Source organism: Myodes glareolus, chromosome 27 (genome assembly GCF_982192425.1).
Source record: "Myodes glareolus chromosome 27, mMyoGla1.1, whole genome shotgun sequence".
NCBI lineage: Eukaryota > Metazoa > Chordata > Mammalia > Rodentia > Cricetidae > Myodes > Myodes glareolus.
The window spans coordinates 13,565,837-13,583,728 of NC_142052.1; positions in this window are offsets into that span (position 1 = coordinate 13,565,837).

A 17,892-nucleotide genomic window follows, 5' to 3' on the forward strand; every position below is an offset into this window, starting at 1 on the left:
CTTACCTCTACCTCATTCCAAAATGGTGATCCTACTTCCAGGAATTTCAGAATGAGACTGTGTGAGAGCTGTCTCCTCCCGTCTTATATACTGTATGAGAGCTGTCTCCTCCCATCTTATATTCCTCTCTAGTGCTAGGATTAAAGGCATACACCACTACTGCCCAGTTTCTATTGTAAACTAGTGTGGCTACTGGGATTAAAGGTGTATATCACCACTGTCTGCTCTGTAAGACTGATCAGTACATCTATTTCACTCCTTGAATTTCAGGCAAACTTTATTAAAATACAAATGAAATATCACTACACATTATAATGAGTTGACTATTGAAGAGAAGACTAAGACCTGGTTTTCTGATGGTTCTCCATATTATTTGGGCATAAGGAATGGACAACTGCAGCATTACAATCTATTTCAAGGACAGCTCTATAAAACACTAACACAAGAAAATCTTCACAGTGGGCAGAACTTCAGGAAGTGTACATGGTCATACATTTTGTTTGGAATGAGGAATGGCCAGATGTGTGGTTATTCACTAATTTGTCACCTGTAGTCAATGGGATTGGGTGGACATTCTGGGACTTTGAAAGAGCATTATTAGAAAATTGATAGGAAAGACATCTGGGGAAGAAATATGTGGATAAATCTCTGCAAACAGGAGAAGGATATGAAAAATATCTACGCCCATGTAAACAGTCATCAAAAGGTGACTTCAGCAGAGGAGTTCAGTAATCAAGTAAATAAGATGACCTGTTTTTTGGACAATGAGGCTCTTTCCTCAGCCATCCCTGTCATTGCCTAATGTGCACATAAAAGCAGTGCCATGATGGCAGAGATGGGGATTATGCATAAACTCAACTACATGGACTTCAATTTACCAAGGCTCATCTGGCTATAGGGGCTGCTGAGTTCCAGATTTGCCAACAACAGAGACCAACAATGAGTCCCAGATATGAACCAGAGTAAGAACCAAACAACCTGCTGGCAGCTTGACTACATTGGACCACTTCCTTCATGGAAGGGACACTTCATGGAAGGGACAATACCTTATCCTTCTTGGAGTAGATACTTACTCTGCTTAAGGATTTGTTATTCCTTCATGTAATGAAGATTTTCTACCAAAAAATCTGCATATTTGCAGAATTCCTTAACTTCCATCATGGTATTCCACAAAGAATTGCTTCTAACATAGGCACTTAGTTCAAGCCATAGAATTCTGACTGTAAGTCCATGAGCATGGAATCTACTAGACTTACCATGTTCCCCATCATCCTGAAGCAGATGGCCCGATAAAAATGTAGAATTCCCTTAGGAAGACACAGCTACAGCTTCAATTAGGTGGCAGCAGCCTGGAGTTCAGAAGCAAGGTTCTTTAGAAGGTGACATAGGTTTTGAGTTGGCAAACAATATATGGTACAGTTTGGCTCAAGAAAGTAAGGGGTGGAAAGGGGAAGCGTTCCATTCACTATCACCTTTAATGACCCACTTGGAAACTATTTGCTTCAAATTCTCCTAACCTAGAAGTTTTGATTCCAGAATTGGGAGCATTCCTGCAAGGAGGCATATTAAACATTTGATCAAACTGGAAACTTAGATTTCCCCCTGACCACTTTGGAATTTTGATGGTCTTAAGCCAACAGGCTAAGAAAGGAATAACAGTGTTAAGAATTATGATTGATCCATATTACAAAAGAGAAATTGGATTGTTTCTTCACAATGGAAGTGTCCTTTAGGGTATCTTTTGTGTCTACCATGTCCTGTGATCAAAGTCAATGGGAAACAGCAACAACCTAATCCAGGCGGAATGGCCAATGGCGCAGACCCTCCAGGAATGAAGGTATAGGTCATTTCTCCAGGAAAAGAGCTAAGACTTGCTGAGGTTCTTGTTGCTCAGTGTGGAGGAAAGACACAATGGGCAGTAAAGGAAGGTAGTTAAAATATCAGCGAAGACCACATGCAGAAATGAGGAGTATAATCGATGTGTTTCTTTCATAACTTAAGAGTATGTTCGTACATACTTTTGTATTTTCTTTCCTTGATTATTTGCTTATCATGTAATGTAACATCAATTAAGAGAATATCAATTTGAAATGAGGAAATCTGACATAATTAAAGATACATTGCCACCTATTCTAACATTTAAACTGTGTTTGCAAATGAATGAGGGATAGTTATATTGTAACCTAATGAAAATATATAACACCTTTGATATTATACGTGGGACAGTTGTATCATTATGACCTGGTTACTGTTTTATTTGAAAATTAATTATGGCATATGGAAACATGATTGTGTCATTTTCACAAGGGGTGGACTTGCAATGACCATTTTCGGTTGTCAATTTAACTACTTCTAGAATTAACTAAAGCCCAAATGGCTAGGTTTTTTTGTATTTTATTTTTTTTATTCTTTTTTTCAAAGTTTATTAAACTATAAAAGTTTCCATTTCCGCCCCTCCTCCCAACACCCTCCCACTCCCCCCACTCCCTCTCCTCCTCCCTCTCCATCCCTAAGAGCAGTCAGGGTTTCCTGCCCTGTGGGAAGTTCAAGTTCCTCCCCCCTCCCTCCAGGTCCAGGAAGGTGAGTATCCAAACAGACTGGATCCCCAAAATCCAGTATATGCAGAGGAAACAAGTCCCAGTGTCATTGTCAATGGTTTTTCAGAAAGACTCCGGGCCAGCCACATTCAGAGAATCCGGCCACATTCAGAGAATCTGGTTGGATCATGTGCTTGTTCAGTCCCAGTCCAACTGGCCTTGATGAACTCTCATTAGATCAGTCCCCTTGTATCAGTGGGTGATCGCACCCCTCATGGTCCTGATTTCCTTTTTCATGTTCTTCCTCCTTCTGCTCCTCATTTGGACCTTTTCTTACTTAAATTACTAGATTTGGGAAGTTTTAACCTGGATCTTTTGAGATGAGAAGATACACCTTTAACCAAGATCTCCTGAAGTGGAAAGATCCAACTTTAATCCAGATCTTTTGAAATGGGAAGATCCACTTTTAATCTGGGCCACACCTTCTGCTAGCAGCCTATATAAAGGACATGGAGTAAGGAAGTTTGCTCTCTTTGCCTGCTTGAGCTTGCTGGGAAGTCAACATCTTTACTGGCACCTACTCCTTTGGGATTCCAGTATGTGCTGAAGACCAGTTGAGACATCCGGCCTCATAAACTGAACAACTACTGGATTCTTGGACCCTCCATTGGTAGGCAGCCATTTTTATATAAGCTGGACAACAGACTGGAATAATTCTATTAAGTCATCTTATGTGTATCTTATTTTTTTTGAACCCTTCATTTTTTATAGAATTTATTCTACCTAATCACAATACTTACTCTCTTCAGATATTATTCCAGATGGTTTTTATGTGAACTTGACATAGACTAAAGTCATCTCAGAAGAGGGATTCTTTTTTAAATTCTCAATTTTCTCAGTTTTCTGAATATTCTCAATTTAAAAAAAAATGCCTCCATAAGATCAGTATATATGCCCACATACAGGCCCAGGGCAGACCAGCATGGGCTCTGAGGAGGAAGATTGTTCCTGCCCAGTTCATGATGGACTGAGAAGGCCATGGGCAATCCACTCCAGGCTTCATGAGAAAACACAGGTCTCCTGTCACCACAAAGCCCCAGGCAGATGTACACTGCTATGGTGGACAAATGTCTGGTGTGATATGAGGGAGAGAGAGGGACAAAGTGATTCATGTCCCGTGGACAGAGGCATTTCTGAAGAAGAGAAAGAGTTGAGGAGGGCCATGATGGTGTCTGGGCCTGAGCTGCTGCCAGGTCCCTAGTCTGAGTTCTAGCACTGATGCAGCCATTGTCTGTGGTGATGTCCAAGACTCCTAATACCACCACAGGCAGGCAGTTTAGGGCTATACAGATGTACAGAATTGGCTCCACCCTCACTGACTCCAATGCTAGGGGTAACACAGGACAAATGTTCCTATTCCTTACCCGGGCAGCACAATAAAGCTGACCAGTTCTCTGGATCATGGGTGAGCTGGCTCCAATGGTGTGACAATGGGAGGGCAGGTCACACCCCTCTTGTCTGCCATGTGGTAGCATGAGTGAGGGAAAATGACCCCCTTCCCTCACTTCTTGACACCTGCAGCAGGTGAAGAACCTGACCTAACCCCTTACCAGATGCAGAACTCAGAACTGGCCCTGGGCATCACCTGGGCAGCACAGTAGAGTTGACCCTGTAGACTGACGAGCCAGCCCTGAGGGAGTGAGAGGAAAATAGCTGATACTACTTCCCTTGTCTGTTGAATGATAGTGGAGGTGAGAGAAAGAAGCCCTCCTCTTTTGCCCCTTCTGCCTCCAGTTTGTAAAGGAGCTGACCATTCCCTTTACTTGCACCACTTGGGAAAGTGGGCCCTTTACCTCATCTGAGCAGCCCAGCGGAGCTGAGCCTGCCGACTTGGGCACTAGGCAGTTGCCTGAGAACTTGAGCATGGAGATCTGGCCCCACCTCCCATCTGCTATATAGTAGTGTGGGCAAGGGAGAGATCCCTTACCCCCACAACTCCTCACCACCTAAGCCAGCCCGGAGAGCTTCCCCTGAGGTCATAAGAGCAGGAGAAGTATCTTGGACCCTCACCAGCTGCAGCACTAAAGAGAGTGGTCCCTGCACCTCACCTGTGCGAAACAGTAAAGCTTGCCCTTGAAAGTATAAGTTTGGGAGGACCGACCCTGAGGTTGTGAAAGCAGGAGGACTGGCCCCAACCCTTGCTGATTGCTGCAAGGGATGCACTATTAAGGGCCATGCTGGAGAGCTCACCCTGGTGGTGAAGACTGTGGGGAGCTGTTTGGGCTGATGAACCATGCTACTACCCATGCCCAGAACCAGGGTTATAAGTTGGCCTTCCCCAGCATCCATTCCATCTATGATCTGCTGGAAGATGGGTTATTCCTGCATACCCAAAGCTGTAGGATCTCCACAACACAGGGCAACAACATGATACCTGAAAAAAGTCCCAGCGAGGACCCAGAATTGATAGTGTAGCAGAAACTAGAGGCCTTAAGCAAGACCAATGATTCTGCAAGTAAAGATATGTGGGTAAAATGGTTTGCTATGTGACTTGCTGCATCATACTACAGCTTCCACGATGAGACCTTTTTCCTCTTTTTTCTTTTTTTCTCTTCATTCTGATTTCATTTTATTTGGGGGCTTTGTAAGGACAGAGGACAGATACAGAGAGACAGGAAATGAATGCCATGGAAATGAATTAAGTGAAAAACACAAAGAATAAATAAAAAGAAAATATAATGATAAAAAGTAAAATATTCAAAAACATATATGTGTGTGTGAGAGTGTGTGTGTCCATTCTATAAGTGATATTCCTCCAGTGAACCTTGAGTAATACAAGGTTTTACTATAAATTCTAAATGTTTGTGGGGAACCAAGAACAATTTCCATAACCTGTATTACGTTGAGGGCCTAAGTAGACTCATAATGGCTAGTTTCCATATGGCTTTTCAAGCATCCTCAATGTTAGTTATCAATCCTCCCAGTAGATCTTCTGCTCTACCCTCCCATTTAGACTTCATATCTCCATTCTTTCACTGTAAAAATAAAACAGCCTTAGAGAGAGGCTATAGTCAGCCATTCATTTCTCTACATATCAGCAGTATTATTCATCTGACTGTCTTTCTCCAAGACACCTTTCCTTTTGTAACTCATACTGGTACAACCCAGTCATTCCTACCTTTTCTCTGAGAGTTCCTTTATATTTTTATTCTACCTCCAAAAACCTGGAAGCCAGAGACAGTAGTCCATTAATTTTATTTACTCATCTAGTTGTTGGTTTGTTAGTTAGTTAGTTAGCTAGTTATGAATTTTTTGAGATAACATTTCTCTTAGTAGCCCTGGCTGTTCTGGAACTCACTTTGTAGACCAGGTTGGCCTCAAATTCAGTTATCTGCATGCCTCTACTTCCCAAGTGCTGGGATTAAAGGTGTGTATTATTGAATAATCATTTTGTACATTGTGAAGATGTGTCTTTGCCTGATATACATGGGTGCCCTGGGTTTTATCCACAGAACAGCAAAAACGTGTAGAGTAAAAATATAACACCACACGAAACAAACTAGATACAGAACTAAATGTGTGTCTAGAGCAGTCAGAAGAAAACAGAAATGAAAATTGTAAAAATAAACCATATTAGAGGTGAAAATGTTAAGAGGTTATTATTTGTGGAAGAAAAGAACAAAGCTATAAATATATACTCAAGAAAAAACACAAAGAGCAAATATCTGAAATTAAAAACATGCCAGTGCTGATCCTCTAAACAATAAAAACACAATAAAGCAATATATGGACAACTTTATGCCAACAAAATTGATAAAATGGACTCATTTTTGGAAATATAAATTATCAAAACATACCCCCAAAAAGCAAAATAAGTGGATTGTTATAAACTTACCCAAAACATCAAATCCATTATATAAGAATTTCTAAACAAGAAAGTGCCAGCTGTTAACAACAAAGAAAGAAAGAAGACGAAAAAAGAGGCTTGATCTGTCTTAGAACTTACCAGGAGCACCACACTTCATAACTAATTCAGTGGTTCCAGTTTTTCCTTAATAAGGCTTAAGAAAACGTTGTGCTGAGAAGACATTCAGCTGCTGTGGAGGTTGCATTGACTGAGAAGGCTGTGCTATCATTTCTTGCTGTTGAGAAGTGCTACCAGGATTAGCTTACTGGGCTGGGAGTTGGGACAAATGATCATTGTTTGAAAGAGATTTTAACAGCCCATTTTCTCATTCAAGTAAAGAGTTTCTTTCCTCTAATTCTTTTATTTTCTCTTTTAGAACTTCCATTCATTCAGTGGTTCTACCATAACCGCTGGGAAAAAGGAATAATGATGATATAAGAATACAAAGTTGCATTTAGCTAATCATGCCTTTAATCCTAGCACACAGAAGCCTGGGGCAGAAGAACCAGAGTTGTAGGTCCATTTCTCCTACAAAGTAAGCTAATTTATAAAAAGTTAAACAAAAGGACTGGAGAGATGGTAAAGCAGGAGAATGCTTTCTGCCTTTCCAAAAGACTTGAATTCTGGCCCCAGCATTCACTCTATGTGAGGAGGATCCCAACAACCTATAACTCCAGTTTCAAGGGTTTGAAGTTTCTTACTTTGAAGACACATAACAGACACACACACACATGCACACACACACAATTAAATAAAAATTAATAAAATAATTTAAAATGTTTTGAAGCAATATATCTTATAAGCATACATGTAAAAATTTCCACAACATATTAACAGATAAAATCTAATAATTTATCAATTAAATTGTATGCCATGTCAAATTGAAGTTTGTTCATCTATAATTGGCTGGCTTAACATTCACCAACAAGGTAGATAAGGAAAGTTGCATGGCCAAGTCAAACTGCAATACCCACTCAAACAATACAGTAAACAACCTCATAAAACTAGTAATAAAAGGGAACTACCTCAGCTGAGTTAAAAACATCAGAATCTATTCTATTTCTCTGTCCCATGGAGATTCATGTTCTCCTCCCCCATCTTCTCCTTATCTTGTCTCTTGATCTGTGGAATGTATTGTGATTATCCTTTACTTAAGCGCTAATAGATTTTTGGGGTGAACTGGAAGCAAGTGGAGATTGGAACAAGAGGGATCAAGTCGGGGAGTGAGAGGGTATGGAAAGAGACGACTAATAGGTGGGGAGTTAAGGAGTGATATGGAAGACTAGTGCATTGGAAACTCCCTGGAACCTATGAGCTTGATTCTAAGGATATTCCAAGTAATGAGGATATGGAGCCATCTTCTGTAACCAGGCTAGGCTCACAGTGATTGAACTGGGACACCAACCCAGGCACAAAAGCTATATTCCACCACCTGTCCTCCCTAGAAGATCCCATGGAACAACTGTAGTTCAGAGCTTGTGGGAGTAGCCCAACAATAATTGGTCTAACCTGAGGCCAAACCCACTAGAGGAAACCCATGCCTGACATGTCTGGATGGTCAGGATCCAGAAGATGGGTGGCTCGGAAACCTAGGGTAAAACAAACACAACTTCCCTCCATCTCATTTGTCAAACTGTTGTTGGATACTGCTCATTTGTTCCAGCTGCCCACACATGAATAATTCCACAGAAAATGTATTAATTAAGTCACTGCTTGGCCTATTAGTTCTAGCTTCTTATGATTCTTACCTGTTAAATTAACCCATTTCCATTAATCTGTGTATTGTAATGTGGCTGTATCTTACTGGCAAGGTTCTGGTGCATCTGTCTCCTGTGGGCACTACATGACGTCTCACTGACTCTGTCTTCTTTTTCCCAGCATTCAGTTTCGTTTTTCTGCCTAGCTCTACTCTGCCCTATCACAGGCCAAAGAAGCTTCTTAACTCATTAACCAATTAAAGCAACATTTATACAGAAGGACTTCCCACATCAAAAGCTTGTGGGAGTGGCCCTACAATAGTTGGTCTGATTTGTGGAGAAAGTCACTAGAGGAAATCCATGTCTGACATGCCTGAATGGGCAGGATCCAGAAGATGGATGGCTCAGAGACTTCCATGCTAAAATAAGCATGAATTCCCTCCCTCATTCCCTACCCCTGTGTGGGGTGAGGAAGAATCAGTGAACTAATTCCTAATATCATTCTGCTGTACTCCTAGATCAGTGCCTAGACCAATTACATCAAAGAAGCTTCTTTCACCAGTTGGTGAGGGCAGATGCAAAGACACAGCATCCAAATTAGAGATCTCCACTGGATCCATCCAATCAGAATTCAGGAAACCGGGCAGAAGAAGAGTGAGGGAAGAACTGTAGGAGTAAGAGAGGTCAAGGACACCAGGAGAACAGGGTCTCACAGAATCAACTAAGGACACTCCAAGGGTTCTTATGGCGACTGAAGCAGCAACCACAGAGTCTGCCTGGTCTGCCCCAGGTCCTCTGCATACATGTTGTGGTTCATTAGCCTGGGATTTTTGTGGGACTCCTAATAATTGGGAGGGCTGGAGTCTCTGACTCTGTTGCTTGCTCAAAGAATCCTTTTGTTCCTGCTGGGTTGCCTCATCCAGCTTTGATATGAAGGTTTGTGCTTAGTCTTATTGCATTCTGTTATGATATGTTCAGTTGATATCACTGGGAGACCTGTTTTTTTCTAAGGGGAAAGAAAGAAAGAGTGGATCTGGGGGAGAGGAGAGATGAGGGGGGTGACTGGCATAAGGAGAGGGAAAGGAAGCTGTACTCAGGATGTATGGATGAGAAAGGAATGATTTTAGAAAGAACATAAAGATATTGCTATTACTAATTTTGCAATAAAAGAATATGCAGAAATCTTGAATCTTATCTTACTTTATCTACTTAATGATATGAAGAACTATATGTTTTCTCCTTGATGGTAGAATAAAAACAACGGTAACTTCACTTTTCACCTATACTCAACATGTACTAGAAGTTTTATCTATCACCACAAGACTATTTAATAAAAATAATAAATATTGAAAAGAAAAACATCTCTAACTTTGTTTTCAGATGGTATGATTATCAGATAGTAAACCCCAAAGAGTTAACTAAGAATAAATGGAGTTAGTAAGTTAGTACACCAAGGTGATAGGATTGTGGGTAATATACAAAACATCACTGCTTTCCACCATTGCATCAAATAGAAATTTTCATCAAATCTTTGGGAATAACATAATTTATAATAGAATCAATACAAGGATATATTGAGCAAACATCTAACAAATTATGTATTACATTCTTGGAGGAGTCTACAAAATGCTGATATAAGAACTCATAGATCTAAACAAATGAAGAGACAATGTATATTTATATTTTTGAAATACTCTATATTATTAAGACTTTAATGTATTCAAATAGACCTGTAGGGTCTTCAGTCTAATCTGAATCAAACATCCAGCAATCTGTTTTGTAGTTGGGAATATAATCTGAAGTATCTATGAAAAGCAAGAAGACTCAAGGGAAAAAAGACAAAGATGCTTCTTCTTCTTTTGGAATTATACTGTTACATTAATTAAAATTTCAAAATATTACAATTTAAAACATATTTACTACCCATAGATTACTGAATATCACAGATTAGCTTCAAGTTTCAAGTTTCTGGTAGGTTATTGGTCATTTACCTTTTTTTAATCAAAAGCTACATGGAACCTAAAGCTCACTTCCTCTGTCCAGAATGGAGAGCATAGAACGTATCACTAGCAGAAAAAGAGTTTGACATTTGAAATTCAAAGTATACTTTCTACTAAGTGCATATTGATTTTACAACATTGTCAACTTTAAACATAGCCATATGAAGACTGGAGAGATGGCTCAGTAGCTATGAACACTGTTAGCTCTTACATAGGACTCAAGTTCAATTCCCAGAATCCAGGTCTTGCAGCTCATGAATCCATGAATCCATCTCCAGATTCAACAGTCTTTTTTAGACTCAGTATGTGCATGAACACACAGGCAGAGAGAGAGAGAGAGAGAGAGAGAGAGAGAGAGAGAGAGAGAGAGAGAGAGAATAAATAAACATATTTTAAAAGTTATATGTTGGATCCCTGTTGCAGTGCTGAGGAGCTCTATTCAGAGAGTGCTGAGGAGTTCTATCCAGAGAGTGCTGAGGAGTCCTATCCAGAGAGTGTTGAGGAGTTCTATCCAGAGAGTGCTGAGGAGTTTCATCCAGAGAGGAGGAGATGGGCAGGCTCCAATGCAAGAATTCCTCCAACAACCTGAAAGGCAACATGACATCTCCAGAATCCAGGGAGCACGAAACTAGAAGTGAACACCCTACTCCAGAAGAAATAGAAGAAATCGACTCTAAGCAGATCTTTATGAAAATAATAGAGGAACTTAAACAGGAGGTGAAAATCTGCCGTAAAGAAATGGAAGATAAGTAAAACAAAAAGATTGAGGAAATGAGTAAAGAAATGGAAGAGAAATATACCAAAAAGGTTGAAGAAATGAGTAAATCCGTAAATGAAATTCTGGGAAACCAAGAAAAAATAATCAAACAGGTAATGGAAACAGTTCAAGATTTGAAAACTGAAATGGAGTCAATGAAGAAATCACAAACCGAAGGCCGGCTGGCTATGGAAATTTTAGGTAAACGAACAGAGACTTCAGAAACAAGCATAGCCAACAGAATACAAGATATAGAGGAAAGAATCTGAGACGCTGAGGACACCATAGAGAAATTAAACGCTCTGACCAAAGAAAACAGCAAATCCAACAAATTCTCATCACAAAACATTCAGGAATTGTGGGACATAATAAAAAAACCAAATCTAAGAATAATAGGGGTAGAAGAAGGAGAATTGCAGATCAAAGGTCCAGAAAATATATCAACAAAACTATAAAAGAAAACTTCCCCAACCTAAAGAACGATATCCCTATGAAGGTTCAAGAAGTATACAGAACACCGAATAGGCTGGATCAAAAAAAAAATCCCCTTGCCATATAATAATCAAAACATAAAACATTCAGATAAAAGAGAGAATATTAAGAGCTGCAAAGGATAAAGGACAAGTAACTTATAAAGGTAAACCTTTCAGACTTACACTAGACTTCTCTATGGAAACCATGAAAGCCAGAAGATCCTGGATAGAGGTACTGCAGAAACTAAGAGACCATGGATGCAAGCCCAGGCTACTATACCCAGCCAAGCTATCATTCACTGTCAACAGAGAAAACAAAATATTCCAGGATAAAAACAAATTTAAACAATACGTAGCTAAAAATCCAGCCACTGACTGAGAAATACAAACATCAGTTGATGGAACAGGACACAGAGCCCAGTAAGAGATGATGTAGCAACAGAAATGAGAAATAATTGTGCAAATCGCTTAACATCACTAACTACAAACAACTTGAGATACTACAACATATAGGTTTACAGTAATTCTATGTTGTATTTTGAAAGCTACTTTTTAAAAAGTCTATTAAAACAATCCATCACTAGTTATAAGAGGGTCAGAAATAATATAATCTGGAGAGCTGAAAGTGAAATGAGATTTTTCAGAAGAAGGTATGGTGAAATGATTCTATATGGAAATTCAGTGATGGATGTGATGAGTTGTTAAGCTATTGAATCTTTCTAGAGTAAAGAATTAAACTTAGAGATAGATTATTAGGAATTTGAGATAACCAAGATAAAATATTAACTGAGATGAAAAATAATCCTAGTAAAACTGCAAGAAACAAAATTACTGAAAGGAATTGGTAATCTAAGTGTCTGTGAAAATGCATATATTCTGTAAGAAGAAAGACAAAAATAACTGGACTTAAACGTTGTACTCTTGTTGATAAAAAAGGTTTCCCACGGTGATATAAATGAATAATTATGAAACAAACATATTTTATCTGGAAGCAAGCAAGTTTAAAAGTAAATCATGTATAATACAAACTGGGATCTCATTGAGTTCAAACTTAGACAAAAACGAAGAAAGCTAGAACAAACCTTATGTTGGCAGGTTACAATTGGAGGTGTTGATACTGAATCATGCTTGTGCCAATATAGATAGAGGTACATACTGTCATAAATATGTGCAGATATTTGCACATAGATTCTGTATACAAGCATTTCCTAGACTCCATCAGCTGGGCTATCATAGGAATAGCCCCACCATTGTAAGGAACAGCACAATTTGCGATCTTCTGTTTTAATCATGTAACTAAAGAACAAGGTCTGGTTGAAGAAAAGGCTGATTCTTGTGCTTGAGGAGTAGCGCACACATAAGCATAGATTATCTTATCATGTAAGAAAGGAAAGGCGTGATCGGTAAGCAGTATGAGAATTTGTCAGAGGCAAAAAGTTATCTGAAAGACTTACAATGGCAAAAGCTGGAATAATCTGAGAAACCGAATAAAGACAGCAGACTGTAAGGCAATGTGTAAAATATATACCTATAAATTATACATGTATACATCAATTAATTGATTGAATACATATATGTAAATGGAAAATAGACAATTTTTCCTTGAAGAAGATAGGCACATAGTTTAAGAAAGCTCACCACTATTAAGGATATGAATGGCAGTTCTCCATGTCTTAAGCTTGTGCTACAAAGAGTGATTTTTCCCAAGTATGGGGAAGTGGGGAAATCAGTGTTACAGTGGAGAAGACTAAAAAATACTACTCGCCTCCAGAGAAAGTTCAGTATCAGCAATCATAAAACATGATGATGATCTGTATCTTTGCTGTGATATAATGAGAAGTGTGCTTAAACTCTGTCTCCAAACCCACAAGACAAGAATAATCATGAGAAATAAAAAAAGAAAATTTTAACTGTGAGACAATCTACAAAATATCTGACCAGTACACATCAAACTGTCAAGGTGACTAAAATTGGACAAAGTCTGAGAAACTGTACAGCTCAAATGAAGCCTCAGGAGGTAGGACAACAAAATGTAATACGATATACTAGACAGAATCATAGAAAAGTCTCAAGGGTTTTGGGTTACAATAATGTCCAAATGTTAGTTAATTGTTTGAGACAAACGTGCCATGTTGATGTAAGATCTAATTACTAAAAGAACCTGCTGCTGGTAAGAACAGCCTTCAGCATCTCAGGGACCGACTGGAAGGTGTGCAGTTGAACAGCTAATCACTCAATTTACTTTTTTCTCTGAGGGAGCAACTGGGGCAGGCAAAAAAGGGTGGACACACACACACACACGTCTTTAGGGGCTCTCTTTCCTGTGTATTTCTTTACCTCTTTTCTGGTGTATTCCTCCTGTCTCTCTCCTGATGTCTTCCTTCTAACTAGCTTCATTTTTTTCTTCTTACATCTTGCACATTTTATAAAATTCACAATGTGGTTCCATTCTATTTTGCAAGAGAATAAATACAAATGAAAAAGAAGTATGCTTCTCATTTTTTCCATGATGAAACATTTAAAATATAACAGGTAAAAAACAGGTTATTCCTAAGGACCCATGTACATTCATGTCTGAGCAACTTCTTGCAGATTAACAAGAGTAAGTAAGCAGGATATTCTTATCAGTCAATTCTTTTACCGGCAGGCTGCATTTTGCAGTTACAAAGAAAGAATCAAATGTTTTATTATTTATTTCAAAAGGTTATCTCATAAATAAATCTTAAAAGAATCACAAATCTAAACTTTTGTGTTTGAGAAACAGTGAGTCCTCTGTACTCTACATCCTCAGGGTGCATGCCCACTCATCAACAGCTTTTATTAAATCATATCAGGAAGTTGAGGGCAGAATTGAGTACAAGGAATTAACTATCACCTTTGATCACTAACCCATCCTAGCAAGAAAAATACCTGTCAGCCAATAATAACCATGGCTGCCATTGTTTTTGTTTCCTGACCTCAAAGAATTCCTCACTCTACTGTTATAAATGTGTCTTTCTAAACTTTAAAGCATTTCCCCAAGGTTTTCTACATTAAATTCATTAACAAAAACATCTTAACCTAACTTTACTAACAATCAACATGCCTAAATTCCTTCTAAGGGTGGTGGTTGAATTATTAATCTGCTCCAGTAGCAATGCTTGGAAAAACTCAATAATTATTATTCTAAGTACCAGTAAAACTGCCTAGTGAAGGGCTAGAAACTCCATGAGAGTTTTCATACAACTCAGATTATGAGGGATATGGAGACCATGAGGGCAAAGAGCAGAGTTATGCTCGATGACAGCATGAGGTCCTCAGGACGTGTAATCCTCAGGGCTCCGCCTCTCCAAACTCATCCAACATGTTTGTGCTCAAAGGTGATTCCAAATGCTCCAAAGTTGCTTCTAGTTGCTCCAGTAGGGCCCCCAGCGGGAAGTTATGTCTGTAACTATTGTTTTTATAACTTTCCTGTGATACCCCACTATTCAGTAATACATTTTTTTTTTATTGTCTGGTTATTGTTAGCACATAGTTCTAGAATGTTCGTGATGTGTATGTGTTACTCTAGTGGAAGAGTCACTTCACTTCCCAAAGATAAAATGCTAATGTATTGCCCACAGTTGGATACAAATCTAGGCTCAGAATGTTGGTGTTGTCTGGAGCACATCATGGTTCATTAGCCTGTAGAAGAATTAAAGCCTTCCTTCTATCCTGGTTGGCCTAGCATGATCTGCAGAGTGCTTAGGCAGCATTCCTCCAAATAAAATGCTGTTCTGAAGCCTAGCTATGCTACCTGCTATGTCCTTGGTTCTGGTGTTCACAAAGGGATAGTCATGGGAGATGGGAAATCACTTCTTTAGAAGACCTGCTTTCCTGTCAGTATAAATTGCTCCATTATTTAACAGCGCTTGATACACAATTTTAACATCTACACCTAGGTCCAGAGATTATATTTTCAGCAGCGGTCTTTGCTTTTCTTGACTAGCCACACTCTATCACTCCCTAACCAGGGCTTCTCCCTCACAGTGTCCATGTTTGCGTCTAAGTAGAAAGCAGAACACACTGTAACAGGTTGTTACACTCTCTCCCTTGCTCCACCTGTACATTTCTGTTCGTACAGAAATGTTCAGCTGTTCCCAACAACCATGTCCAAGAACTTCTAACGGGAAATCTACCACAGGTGAAGATGTGAAAGAATGAATCATTTGTTAGTTGTTTGATTACTTATTGCACCCACTTCCTGAAGCTGTAGGCTTACAAAAGGGGCCTTCCCTGACACTTGGAATCCCGAAGTCATCTATGAAATGCACTCTTCAAAGCTGAATAATGTATAAACTCTGGCAAGAAGACACTGGAACTAAAGCCAAGCAGCTCAGAGCAAGAGATGACCACTACCAGTCATTGGCACTACTGTCTGATCCTTCAGTCTGCAATGATTCTTGTATGAAAGAGGATATTCACTCCGATTCTCTTCTGTAATACGACCCTCAAGGCCACCCACCTTCATTCTCTGCTCAGGTTTCCCATACATCTGAGAATAACCATTTGTTCCTACGACTCGACTGACTCCTAGGAACAATATGAGAGCTGATTAGGTTCTAGTCATGAATCATGTGGAGTATTTATGAGGGGGGATGTCATTTAAATATAATCTACTGGGTTATTAGCATTGAATAGTTTTTGGTGTGACCTGTGTTCTGACAGCTTCCACTTGTTCTCCTTTACAGTTAATAATGAGATGCCATCCAGGCCACAGCTGGAGAAGACGTACAGCAGATGCTGAACTAACGCAACTATAAGGTTCATTTTCGGAAGTGACTGACGGGGGCCGGGAAGAAAAATGAAAATGATTCTAGTATGAAGCAAAAAAGAAATAAATTTCTTAAAGAAATCATCTTTCAATAAAAAATTGTAAGGCAGAAATATGTGTATTTTCTCACATAGCTCAGAGATCACATAAATGCCAGGAGAAATGACAGTTGCTGAAAATAAATGTGTTTTTTATGAAAAGCAAAGTAGTAAAACAAGCAAAATAGATGCATAAAATAAGCAAATTTTCAGCAGATTAGTTATTGTTGCCTCAGGGCAACTATAAATTATAGACTTGTTTTTAAGCTTTTTGGGTGTTTGTGAATATATTTTGGATCTGTTCTTCCTTAGACAGGCCTTGAAATTCAACCTTTTTCTGATTTATAATAGTCTTAGTTTCTAAATCAGAGGTTCCCAGATATTTGGATGGAAAAGGCTCATGGAAAAATTAAAAGCAATTATGTACCAAATACTATTCTTCAGGCACATAAAGTATTCAACTGAGGCTTGAGATGGTGTTTCACACTTATAATTTTAGGATTTGAGAAGCTAAGGCCAAAAGACTGTCTTGAATTTGACATTAACATGGGCTACAAGGTGAATTTGAGGCCAATTTATCCTAAAGATTAAAATATTCTCTCAAAAATTAAGTAACAAACTAACAAATGTAATAATTCATTTCATCTCCTTTGACCCAATACTTTTTCTTTTATATTATTACTAGTTAAAGTAATTCATTTATTTTACATTCTGACTGCAGTTTCCGCTCCTCCTCTCTTCCCATTCCCTTTCACCTCTCCTCTGCCCCCATCCACTGTTTTTAACAAATATAACACTTAATTTTTGCCCTTGTCTTTCAAAAATGGGCAATGTTGTATCAATGATTATGACAGTTTTAAATGATAATGATTTCATTCTTCTCCCCTTTTCTTTCTGGCAGTAAAAAGCAATTAACTGTAGTAAAGTTATTAGTGATGACACTCTGAAGGCACGCTCAGATTGACATGTTTTTGCTCCATGACAACAGCTCAATGTAAGAGTAATTCTGCTGCATGCATGCATATCAGACACTCCATAGACTTACCAGGAGCAGAGCACAGCGCCTCCAAATGGAGGATGTGATTCTAACTTTCTCACTCAATATCCATGCCTTTAAATGCAAATAGTATTGAAGCAAATATGCCAAAAGGTAAAAAAAATTAATTCATCTTTTAAACAAAAAAATCTATACTTCAGACTCAATTTTGTCTTACAAGTTTATAAATTATAAGAGAATAGTACAATTTGACTGTACCTTTACCACATTTAGAAACTTTTAGGTTTCTGCCTCTTGATGGAGTCATATCTGGAAATTGATTCAAATCAAGCAAATTATAGATAAACAGATAGATAGATAGATAGATAGATAGATAGATAGATAGATAGATAGATAGATAGATAGATTGAACAAAATGAAGGACACGATCAGACAATATAGAAAAAACACATCAGACATAATACTCTCAGGCAATGTATCAGTTTATACCTATGCTGTTTTTAACTTATGAGGAATGATACGCTCAAAACACACACTAATCTAAAGTTTTTACTTATTAGTAATTTTCTGTGCTCTTGAATTCAACAACAGCCATTACATACAGCTGGCCTTTCTTTACACAAAGCCCATTTTGTGCAGATCTCATTATAATAAATCATCATACTCATGAAATAAATCTGAATCCCTACAAAAT